General features: G+C 35.3%; 1 protein-coding gene across 7 annotated transcripts in view; it reads right to left on the bottom strand.

Moving 5' to 3' along the window:
* NCKAP5 (NCK associated protein 5) overlaps nt 1-12,436 on the bottom strand; it is a 947,559-nt gene that overhangs the window by 910,236 nt on the left and 24,887 nt on the right. For 6 of the 7 annotated variants that reach the window (XM_055316284.1, XM_055316277.1, XM_055316276.1 and 3 more), the window contains exon 1: nt 6,172-6,378. The exons of the other annotated variant lie outside the window; for it this stretch is intronic. The gene's annotated coding sequence lies outside the window, so the exon portion shown is untranslated. Of the gene's footprint in view, nt 1-6,171; nt 6,379-12,436 lie in introns of those variants that run through there. 7 annotated transcript variants of the gene reach the window in all.

Here is a 12,436-nt window from a genome sequence, read left to right as displayed (position 1 = left end):
AAGGAACAACAAGCTGGAAGTGGTACACATGAAGGGTTGCCAGTTAAAATACAAAACGTCCAGTTACCTTTGAATTGCAGATAAAAACTGATTTTTTTCCTTTTAAAGGCATGCCCTATGTGATACTGGAACATATACTAAAAAATTGTTCATTTTTTATCTGCAATGCAAATTTATCTGGATGTTTCGTATTTTCATTTGCAAAGTCCGGCAATCCTATGCAGAAAGAAAAAAAGGAAAGAGGACAAGATTCACAGGTATTTACAAATAACTTCATGGCTGATGTAACAGTGAAATCTATTAGAACAAATGCTCTAAGTAGGCATAAGCTACCTACATCTACTGCAATTTATACATTGCAATAATTTCAAAGTAAAGAAAGAAAAAACAGAGATTTGGGGAAATTAATGAAAATGCTTCAGAGGCCATGAGGTTACAGGATGTTTCATGGGAGGACTTTTTCATGAGACTCTAGGATTTCCCAGTCTTAGGACCATCAGCCTGATGGAAGATCTCACATAAAAATAGGACTCCCCTGATAATATACGAGATTAAGGGAAATACTCTTCCAAATTGAAAATGAAGATTCATACTGCTTAGGAAGCTCTAGCAATTTTTCTCAATTGATCTTTTTTTTAAATACAACCAGGTTGGAATATTGTATGTCCTACTATGCCCTCATAACCACTGAAGGTAAGCAACTTAATTAAATAATAGATGAATTTGTTGAAAGCTACCGAATACATAGTACCGTGCTCAGAAAAATGAAGGTAATAAGGAAAGGGATAGTTTGTACTCCAAAAACTATGAGAGAGAGAAAGTTACAGAATAATTATGACTGACAACATGAAATGTATGTGTTACATGAAAAGCATGAATAAAGCGAGCAGCCAGTGGGACGTGGGAATGGGTTGAACCTTCACCAAGGCGAAATCCCAGCATAACTTTAAAGGAAGCATATGATTTCAATATGCAGGCATGAAAAGCAGATACTGTGGGGTTATGAACAAAGACAGAGTAAAATGTCATCATGGTCCAAGAAGGACAGAACAGGACAGTGTGTCGAATTTGGTGCCTGAGAAAGTTCAAGAAGGAGTGGCTAAGAATCCTATTTTAGAGAAATTATAATGCTCAAGATTATATATATTGACAATAAAAAGTTATCAAAGATTCTCAAGGGCAAGAATAGTCATAAGATCTGTTTTTTCAAAAGATAGTCATAGAAAACAATATAAAAGCTAGCCTGCAGAGTTCAGAGGTCAGAACACAAACTTAGGTGTATACTCAGTCTCTCCGACAGGCATGTTTACTTTAAAGAAAAAGCAACAGGAAAGAGAGCTATTAAAAAGAAGACGGACAATGGCAGGTCAGAGAGGTAGAAGTAGAAGAAGAAACTGGAGTCCCCGAAGTCAGTGAAAAAGAAAGGTTAAACAAGATATAAGAGCTTTCAAGTAGGCAACTCTCAAGAAGAGGCAGTTGGGTTTAGCAATAAAGCATCACTGGAAGAATTTTCAGAGAGCAATTTTAGATCAGTGGTAAGGGCAAAGGCCTGTTTAAAGAGTGAAGGGAAGAGTTTCTGCTTCCAGCAAGATAGCTGATAAAACATGGCAAGCCCTTTTAAATGCATATGTCACTTGAAAGAAGGGGAAAATCCTAAGAGCTAAAAAAAACTACACACCCAACCAACCAAACAAAACAAGGAGAAACAAAAACAAAAATAAAACAAAACAAAACATCCACACCCAGAGAGGAAAGCAAATGCTGAATCAGTCACTATGCTGATGGAATTTTCTGGTTCCCGAGACATACAAGAACTCGGTGAACGGGTCACAAAACCTCCACAAGGTGGGGAACTAGAACTTGAATGCCCACAAAAAAAAAAAAAAAAAAAAAAAAAAATCCAACACCTTTGAAAGACTGGATGTTCCATGAAATGGTGGATTAGGAAAAAAAAAAATCTCACCTACAAAAGGAAAACAATGTTGAAATTTATCTATCAACTTCAGGTCTTGTTAGGAAAATAAAACCTTCCCATCCCCTAGCCATAAGGAGCCAGGTAAAATGTAGGACAAATATTTCATGAGACATACTTAATAATTTTAAAAGTATTAATTATTTATCTGAAAATAAAGTTTAACTGGGTGCCCTGTATTTTTATTTCCTAAGTCTGTCAAATGAACCTTCCCACTCCTCCTCCACAACAAGGATTTTTAAATACAAGCCTATTCCATGTGAGCTTGGGGCTCAAATTTATATAAACATCAGGGTTTGTAAAACTATAAGCCAAAATACTAACTGAATATTGCCCTGATTTGGTAGCATCTCAGATCAAAGCAAAGGAATAAATGCCCTACCAGAGCTCTCAAGATTCCCACAGATAAAGATCGGTCAATATAAGCTCTCAATTCAAAAGTACATCTAAGGAAACAGGGCATCAAGGTAAGGACTTTGAAGAATAAAACTCATAAAAGTAGACTCCCCAGTGTTCCATGTATCAAAACTCAAAAGAGATAACAAAACACAAATAAGCAAATTTGAAAGAGAACCAACGTGGATTTATTAAAATATAATCACCGAACATATCTGAAATGTAATTATTGAAATAAAAAATCCCAAGTGTGGTTTTAAAAAGCAAATGGGACAGAATATAGAAGAAAGAATTAATGAACTGGAAAACAGATTCTAAAAAAGTTTCTAGAATGGAGCAAATAGAGGTAATGAGACGAAAAATATGAAAAAGAGTTTTCAGAGAAATAGAAAATAAAATGTGATTTAACATACATCTAATTGGAGTTCGAGGAGACAATATTTGAAAATATAATGACAGAAGAAGTCCTTGATAAAAATCACAAATCCTTAGATTAAGAAAGTACAAAAATTTAAGGGAAATTTTTTAAAACTTAAATATGTATATTTTTAATCCACACCTGGATATACCATAGCAATGCTACAGGTCACCAAAGACAAACGTGACCTTAAAAGCAGCCAGAAAGAAATTACTCTAAAAAAAGTGTATATATCCATATATCTCCATACATATTATTTACATGTATATACATATTTACATATATTTTTATTTATTATAAATATATAATTATATATTTGTTATATTTATCTATTTTATATAATATAATATATAATTTACATATATATGTATAAAACAATGACATCTACATGAAATTAAGATTGTAATGATAGCAGATTTCTCAGAAGCCATGGAAATCCCTTCAACTTCTAGTTTCCTACCTACCTAAACCTCTATTCAGGAGTGAAGTCAAAGAAAATGTATTTTCTGACAAATAATCAAGTTTACATAAACAATAAACTTTCACTAAAGGAATGACAACAGAAAGTCTGAAATGATTGGTAGCAAAGAAATTGATAAAGGCATTGGTAAATTTAATCAAGCATGGGCAGTAAAAAGCCATATGATAGTGTCAAATTAGTGAAGTACCAAAACAGGGTAGAACTAAGATATTGTACAACAATCAAAAGTTTTTAAGAGATTTTTTCATAAGGGAAGAGACAGTTATTACATTAAGCACACATATGGAATTTTAAGAGCAATGAATAAAAGGATAGAAACCCATACTAATTAAGAATAAAAAAGATCTTTGAAATTAGTCTTAATAACTAGAGATGCCATTACATCCAAAAGTTAAACTTCTGATAAACATTAAGACCATTAAAAAATATAATGCAATGGCCAGAGAATAGGAGAAGGATTTGCAACATAGAGGTCCACACGAGTAAACATCCAGAACATAAGATGCCTACAAGTCAGAAAGAAAAAGACACAATTCACACACACACACACACACACACAAACATGAAGCAAAATGATAAGAAAAAGCAATTAATGAAAGAGGAAACACAAATAACCAACAGATCTAAGACAACTGGCTCAATCTTAACCATAATCAAAATACTTCTCTGAGGTACCATCTCATACCACTTATAAATTAGCAAAAACTAATGAGTTTGGACAATATCAGTTATGAAAGAGGATGTTGAGCAATGGGAACTCTAATGTGTTACTGGTTGGAGTATAAGTTGGTTCAATAACTTGAAGAACAAATGGCAACCCTCAGTAAATCTGACAAGGCACAATCCCTACAATTCAGAAATTCTACTCCTAAGCCTATACCCTTAAAAATTCGTGCATATGATACAAGGAGACATGATCACGGCAACAGTATTTGAAACAAGAAAAAATTGCTTTGTGGTGACAAGTGATAATAAGGAATTTTCTGAACTGCTCAGTAAGGAACCTCTTATCAGTTGGAAGAGTCACACTTCCCATGGGCCCCCAAAACTCCAAGTGGTAAGTAGTTTATGTGCCCGACAACTGAAAACAGCTCATATTTGACCCTCAGACTGTTTGACACAAAAGCAGTCTGACCATTTCCAATCCTATGAGGGTCTTCTCCTGTTCAGCTCACCAAAAAGGAGAGCAACAAGTTGGGAACATCCTATTGGTAGATCCCTTCTTCAGGAAACCCATCCTCCAGTACCTCCAAATGTGCATGAGTTCAAGCATACCTCTGGAAAGGATGCTGGAAGACCACCTCTGCACTTTCCCACCAGCGAGTCCCTCTTTGCACCAAGTAATAATACTGATATCTGCCCTGACCCCTTGACGCAAAAGTTGCAAGCAAACTCAATGTGCATCAACAGAAGAGTTTATAAATATATTGTGGACTTTTGTACAAGGGAACACCCCCATCATGGATGAATTTCACCAAAATATGGAGGAGATACCAAGTGACAGGAGAACACAGTCAGTATAATGCCGCTTACACAGTTTAAAAAATATGGAAAACAACATGACATAGTGATTAGTCACACATACATACTTAGTACTATTATAAAGAATGATACGATAATGGCAATTACGTCAATCCAAATTCAGGACAGTAGTTGCATCATTGTGCATTGGGAAGAAGTGAAATGTGACTGGTGATGGGTGCCCGTGAGCATCAGTTTTGTTGGTAATGTTCTATTTGTTTAGCTGAGTGTCGCTACATGAGACGTTACTGTGTTCTTCTACATGCATTCTTGTCTTAAATATTTCATAATGTTTTAAATGAATAACTATGAGGTAAGGAAGCCGAGTGAGCACACATCATTCTCGCAAAGGAGGAAATGTGTAAGAGGTGAGGAACGTTTCTCTTAGGTTGGGGATGGAGGGCCCCTTAGAGGCCACTCAAAGGGAATTCACTAGAAACACAGGCATTCTCCAGAATGTTCTCAAGTCATTCCATAGCACTGAGATGCTTATCAATAAAATATCTTCACTGGCCTGGGGAGGTGAACCATATAATAGTTTTATTTTAATTAATCACACAAACTTCTGCACAACCAACAGTTATTTTGCCTTGTTTTTAAGAGGCACTAAACAACTCCCACACACAATATCCTCTCACTTGCACGTAAACCACTTCCTATATTACCTATGCAAATGTCAACATTTAGGCTGGAATTGCACTACTGTTGATTACACATGCCTCTGGTCTCGTATGGTAGCTCTGCCTCTAACCGTTTGCCAGTGCACAAATGAATTAATAAAATTAATGGAACTCCCTTAAGAATTAGTGTGTAAAGAATTGCCTTAAATGGCTCAAATTCATGTTGATGACAGCCAAAGCCCAACTTCCAACAAATAAGAACAACTGCAAGTCAAGCGTTGTGCGGGGCACTAGGGCTGTGAAGACAGTTAAATTGCTTCCTGAGAATCCATGCCAAGCTTGCATTGTAACTCTTATTACTTCTTACGGAAAGGACTCCCCCATTCTCCTATTTTTCTTTTTGAAAACAGATTTTGCTCAATTTCTCTCTTTATTCCTAGTCAGCAAAAAGGCAGAGGTATAGGTAGATAAAGGTGACAGCTAAATTATAGAATAAAATAGAAGCTCTCAGGAGTTCTCTGGTATTTGGGGATCTTTTGCAATCATATGCATCATATGGACATCAGAAACTTGTTTTGAGCTCCAAGAGCAGCAAATGTTAGCAATGAGGCATTTCCCTGCTTTCTCAAAGTAAAATGTTCCCCAGTTGTTTTCTTTCTAATGTCTTACTGAAGTCTCTTCCCCCCGCCTTCAAGCAATTACATTACTTTAGGAGAGAAAACATATAGTTCTAATTCTATTTTAAGAGATATCTTATTTTTACCTTTTTCAACCATCTAGTAGCTTCTTCCACAGTTGCATCTGGTTCTGCATTTTCTAGCCACCAAGGGTGAGGTTCCAGAAATTTGGCCTATAATCCTAGCCCATTCTGAGAGGCCAGCTAAGAGCTGGGAAGACTCTGGAAATAGGGTTTCTGGAGCAGGTCAGGGTCAAGCACCAAGTGCCCTGTCCATGGCCATCCCCTGCTCCTGTTTGGTTGTGCCTGGCACCAACACAGTGGGAGATGATGAAGGCAAGCACGTGGGCACAGCTTCCTGCCAGGGCAGGAGCCAGCCCCCAGGCCATGGCCCAAGAGTCTGCTCTGGGAGGCTGTGGTTTGTCCAGTTTAACCAGCTCAACCCGAGGGAACCCCGTGCCTCAGCACGTAGGGATGAGAGGAATTGGCAGGACTTCAACAAGCCAGATGTCTGCTTAGCAGAGGCACCTTGAGTTCTAACTCTTCCAGACCAGGCTTACCATCAATTGCCTCTACCATGTCAATGGAAAACCTATCATTGCAAGACGTCTTCCTCCATTCAAGATCAATATATCTATCCTGGCTAAACCCTCACCAGCAAATCAGCCCAAATCATATTTCACCACCTTCCCCAAGTGAACATACTGAAAGTCTTGTCTTCAGAAACAGGTAGTCCACCTGGTTTTTTTGCTGCAACAACTCACAGAAGAGCGTGAATCAGCCAGCCAGAGGGGAGGGGAAAGAAGGGTGGCTGATACACCCTTAAAAAAAAAGGGTGTGCTGGGTAGTTAAAATATTTATAACTAGAGCATGATCTTCATGGAGTGAAGCTAATAGGTTTCACAAGCAGGAGGAAGTATAAAAATTCAAAACTGGGATACCCGTGCCATTTCACATTGCCCCTGAAATACTGACAGAAAATAGGACTTTCAAAGCAACTTTTATAAAGTTGGGATAATGTAGTGAGAAATCTAACTGCTGAGGAACTGGATTCCTGCCTTCCAGCAGTGGTTGGTCCATTCATTTATGGCAATAAATAAATGTTATGAAAGTTCATGTAGAAACCATTATCTAAATAGCTAAATATGAAAGGCTTGCATTGTGGCCAGGCATGCGTTTCTGGCAGAGGAAGTACAAGTTTGTTCACAATGTCTTTTTTTAGACTACTTTGGAGAAGAATGTCATCATTGGAATACTGCAAACCATGGCAAGTTTCATCTTTTTTTTTTCTTTATGGAATGAGAAATGACATCAGTTTACATGTCATCTGAGAAGAGAGGAATTTATTTTGTTGAAAGGCATCCAAATCTCCCTGTCTTTGGGAAGCTTTGTTACTGAAACAAACGTTATCGTTGTTAATTGTTTGGCCATTTATGGTAGCTAAATAAAACTTTGTTTCATCAACAAGTCTGTACATTTATACATATTTTATTGGCCTAATAATTTTACCAATGTTATACACCCATGACAATGTTAAGGAAATGCCAACATTTAAAACCCCATTATTCTAAACTCAGTAGGAAAACATCAGAAGAAAAGGAAAACCTTTAACCCATATGTATAATACCTAAAATTATCTCAACCTACTCCACAACTCCTCCCAGGCCTGCAAAACTTCTCTTTCTCCAGTGTTTCCCATAATGATAAACAGATTCTAGTCATCTCCCAAGCCAGGATCCAAAGAACAATCCTTAGTTGCCCTATTCCTAGATCATTTATCCATCTGATATCTGGGCCGCAGCTTCTGTTTTAATCACTCTCAAAACTATCCCCACTGTCACGGCCTCTGTTCAGATCTCGACATCTTTCATCTGAATTAATCCAATAATCTCCCAACCAATATTCCCACTTTCAATCTTCCTGTCTACATTCCACTTTCCACCCAACTCCCTTTCTATTTAAAATCACTTTGAGACTCCCCAAGCCTTGTAGATAAAGTCCAAAAGCCTACCTTGTGGTACCCCATGTAGACTCTCATGACCTGGGACAGCTTTTCTCCCCCTAACCAGTTCGCCAAATTCTCCTATTCACATTCAATATGCTGACTACAGAAAAATAGTTGCAGTTCTTAAAAGCACCATGCCCTCTCTCACCGGTAAGCCTTTATATCTTTGCTTTCCTCTGCCTAGGAAACACCTCTTTCCAACTTTCCCACACCTGACTGAAATCTTTACCCACAGAGCTCCTCCTTGTCTCTTAGGATTTAACGCTGGCATCACTTGGACTTGAAAGCCTTCTTTGACATGCTTTTGCCCCTACACCTTGGTTAAGTGCCCTCTGTATGCTCTCTGGATACTAAGTACTTAACACATGTTTGTGAAATGAATCCATCACCCTAATAAGTATCTCCAGTCCCGTGAAACCTCTAATGTGACCATCATCATTTGCTTGCCACACCATGAACATGCTGTGTACATGCCCATCTCTACAACTTTGCCTGCACTATTCACCACCTTGGGATATTTTCCTTCTTCCTCAGGAAAAAATTTCTCTGAATATTTCAACCCTAGGCAACATTTCCAACCTCTGAATTCATGGCACATTTTGCATATGTTTCTCATTTAGCATTTATTTATACACAGTGCTAGTGACATCCGTTATAGTTTAACTTTTAAGTTATTTAACTTTTTTATGGACATACATCCAGTTCCCCTGTCAATTGTACTTTAAGCAAGTTAAAAATAGGAACAAAGATATTACTTTGTATTCCTTTTCTTCCTCCTTCAAATTCACATAGTTCAGCACAGTGTATATAACAGAAAATCAATACATATCATTTAACATTTGTTATATGATTAGGACAAAACTCATAAATGAAGAGAAGACTGCATTGTGTGATAAATATATGTTTCATTTTCAAAAGAATAAATTATTTCAAACGAGATCATAAACAAAAAGAGAAATTCATGACCATGAACATGATTTACTGTAGGCTGGCACATGGAGTCTGTGAAGCAGCAGCTGTAATGGAAACTCCAATTATCGTGCTGACAGTGTTGAATGCACTCAGCTGTAGGACGAGCCAGATGTCAATCAAAAGTGGGATAAAAACAAGATGTACACTCTCCAAACCAATTTGTGTGGATATTTAATCAAAGAACTCACAGTCCATATGGCAACAGTAAAAGCAAAAAAGAAAATTAAAGGAAACATAAAAAATAACAAAACACTAAAAGTCACAAGTAAATCAAACATATCGTTAACACAATAACTGTAAGTGGGTTAAACTCCCCTAATAACCATTTCACATTCATCATAAACAACATCCAATGATATGCCACCTAGAAAAGATATACACCAAACGAAGTGACTCTGAAAGACCTGATCATTCCCAGATATTTCTTTGTAGGATAGCAACTATACATCAACACCACATTATATGACATAAAGATTAAATGTTAAAAGATAGACAGGGATATACAAGGTGAATGTAAGCAAAAAGGAACAAGGGTCACAATATTAACATTAAAGAAGCAGTGTTAAAGGCAAGAAGCATTATGTCCAACAAAAAACTGTATTATCTATGTTTCTGTTAATGAACACAATCCATCAGAAACCTCATTAGAAATGATGACTATATGTATCTACCTTATATAATTGTTGCATTAAGTCAAAAAAATCACTTAATGTAATTCATTCCCAGCTCAATACCTGCTACATGGTACATGCTCAAACACTTATTTTTTCTTTAGTATTTGTAACAGTAGTATTAACAAGATCTGATAGCCATTGATATTCAGACTGTAGATCACATAACATCAAAGTACAAAAAGGAAAATATTGGAAATAAAAAGAGAAATTTATAGAATCATAATAACTGTGTAGGTTTTACCACACTTTTTTTCTTCTTGAAGCAATGATTGACCAAAGAAAAGTAATGAGATCTAAATAATAATGACTGATAATGTATGTGTGTGTGTGTGTGTGTAGTTAATGCATTTCTCTATATTCTACAAACTCCTGATCTACAAAACATATATACTTTCTTTTCATTGCTCATTGAACGTGTATCAAAATTGATCATTTTATTAAAAAAATAAAATTTGCAATTACCAAAGCAAAAACTAAGCATTGTTCTTTAACATCTGCAAGAAAACTGTAAGTAAATTATGAAAACTAGAAAACAAAACAAAACAGAAACTTGAGAAGTTGTAATTATTCTTCTAAATATGTCTCAGATCAAAGAGAATGTCAAAACCAAAATGATAAAATAATCAAATCATTAAAAATGATGACAATAGGAACATGACACAGAAAAGCTTGTGGGATGCAGTCAAAATTGTACTCAGAGGTAAACCAATATCTTTAAATGATTTCATTATTCAAAAAGGTAAGAATAAATAATAAATGACCAAATCTTTATATTCCAAAAAGGAAGAAATATAAATTTGGGAAAAGCATAGGAAGATTAATATGGTTTGAAGCAGAAAATAATTTTAAAAGCAGGAAGTGTCAACGGTTTGAAAATAAACTTAATATCATACTTCCGTAAGAATAAAAATAAACCTATGATAAGAATATGAAGAAAAAGAAAAATCACAATATTCAAGAATAAAAATTTAAGCAGATGAATATATATATGTATATATATGGGTAGATAGGTAGATAGATCTATATTTGTAAATAAAAACATAAATTAAAAAATCTCTCTCTATATAAGTATATATACTTATATTTGGAGAAGGAGAGATCTATATATCACAGAGTATACCTTATACCTGGCCTAATAATTTTGAAGATCTCAATAATCTAGAGGTAAATTTCTCTTGAAATTAGTCATTAAAATTAACTTAATGAAATAGGAAAACTGGACAAGTTAAAGAAGCAAGGGGAAATGTCCAATTTTTTTTTTTTTTTAGGAGCTTGATCCCACAACCCTAGGATCATGACCTGATCGGAAACCAAGATTTAGAAGCTCAACCAACTGAGCCACCTAGGTGCCCCAAACACTCTTTTCTTAAAAAGTTATTCCATTACTACACAAAACTAATTTCAAGGAAAAGATCATTTCCACGCAATAACAATATCACTATCATCATCACCATCTTTATCACCATATCTTAGAAACAAACACATTTATTTAATGTTTACACCAGCCAGGAGCTGTGATAGGGCTTTGCATATATAATCTCACTTAATCTCACAAAATCTCTGTACTGTAGGTGCTTGTGTTTACATTTTATAGGTAACAAAACTCACGCTTAGACAAGTTAAGTAACTTGCCCAAGGTTATAAAACCTGCAAGTGAGTAAGCCTGGGTTTGAACTGAGGTCTGTGCATGTCCCCAAAGCCCATGGGCTCAATGGCTGTACTTTACTGCTAGGTTTACATAAACAGTTTCTGGAATACAGAGAAAGATGAACCACCTCCAAATTCATTTTGGGAAACTTGTATAAACCTGATAGGAAAACTTGATGAAACTAGCAAATAATAACAAAGGAAAAAGACAATGATGGTGGTAAGGCTGATATTTATGAATTCTTCAAAGAGCCACAAATCAAGGCCTACAGCTTAGGAAAGGAAGAAAGAATCATAAACAGGAAGTGTTTGATACAATTTAATCTACTACAATACTAGATCAAGTAGGTCATCTAATAGATGTTTTAAAGACATTTGTGAAATTCAGCATCTATTCCTGGTTTTTGCTAATTCAAGGCAAATCAGAAATAGAATACTTCTATAATGTGGTAAAGAAGTGCTATTTAAAACTAATAATCAAATGTAATAAATAATAAAACATGATAATCATTCCTCTCTGCATCAGGGATAATACAAGAATACAACAGAATATTTCCAATCAATACAATGAGAATAGAAAAAGAAAGAGAGAGAGAGAGAAGAATATTGGGAGAATATTAACTTTTTCAGACTTTCATTTCTTTGCTTTAGAAAGTGAAGGAAAATAAGTCGATTAAGTTTGGGAATTTCACATTCTAGGTAGTAAGTGGTATAAGTGCTTTAAATGATTTTAACTGAAGTAGAGCATAATTCTTTTTTGGTTATTAAGTTTCCTTTTTTTTTTTTTAACCTCAAAACTTTTCACGAACTTCTATGTAATAATATTGCACTTTTACCATTTGCTGATTCGGAAAAAAGGGATTATGATTAACACTTATTATGAGTTTAGTAATATTTTAAAATATTTTTAAAAGCCATTATAATTCATTCATTCATTATACTATCTACATCTATCCATCTATCTATATGTGTGTGTATATATATATATATACACACCCACACACGTACAAATGTATACATATATATATCACATACTTCTATATAATTTTGAAAA

The sequence above is a fragment of the Nyctereutes procyonoides genome, unplaced genomic scaffold (assembly GCF_905146905.1).
Source record: "Nyctereutes procyonoides isolate TBG_1078 unplaced genomic scaffold, NYPRO_anot_genome, whole genome shotgun sequence".
NCBI lineage: Eukaryota > Metazoa > Chordata > Mammalia > Carnivora > Canidae > Nyctereutes > Nyctereutes procyonoides.
Note: the sequence above shows the minus strand (reverse complement) of the source record. Positions and strands in the feature narration are given on the sequence as shown.